This window comes from Morone saxatilis, unplaced genomic scaffold (genome assembly GCF_004916995.1).
Source record: "Morone saxatilis isolate NCDOM2014 unplaced genomic scaffold, NCSU_SB_2.0 Contig5, whole genome shotgun sequence".
NCBI classification, from domain to species: domain Eukaryota; kingdom Metazoa; phylum Chordata; class Actinopteri; family Moronidae; genus Morone; species Morone saxatilis.
This window is the reverse complement of record NW_023340095.1, coordinates 25,900,714-25,901,043: the sequence shown is the minus strand read 5'-3', so window position 1 is coordinate 25,901,043 and position 330 is coordinate 25,900,714.

Below are 330 nucleotides of genomic sequence, written 5' to 3'. Positions count from 1 at the left end.
GTAGGAATGATCATTTTTGCATCACAAATTAAATTTTCATTACAAAAAACTATTAAAATCATGATGATGTTAAATTAGTTGGGGTCTGTACCAAACAAACATCTTTCTTACATTCTTACATCTGAAGAACAAGATTTATAGGCCATTGCATCTATTCAGCCGTACAGTACTTTTTGTCACAAATTTTACCTTAAAAGTGCAGCTTCTGTGATTTGTGTATTGCACTTTGCCATATTGCAATTTTGATCATATTTGAATTAATTGTGCAGCTTTACTGTATACATTACAAGCTATACTAGATTACAATATATCTCGTGCCAAAGTATATTG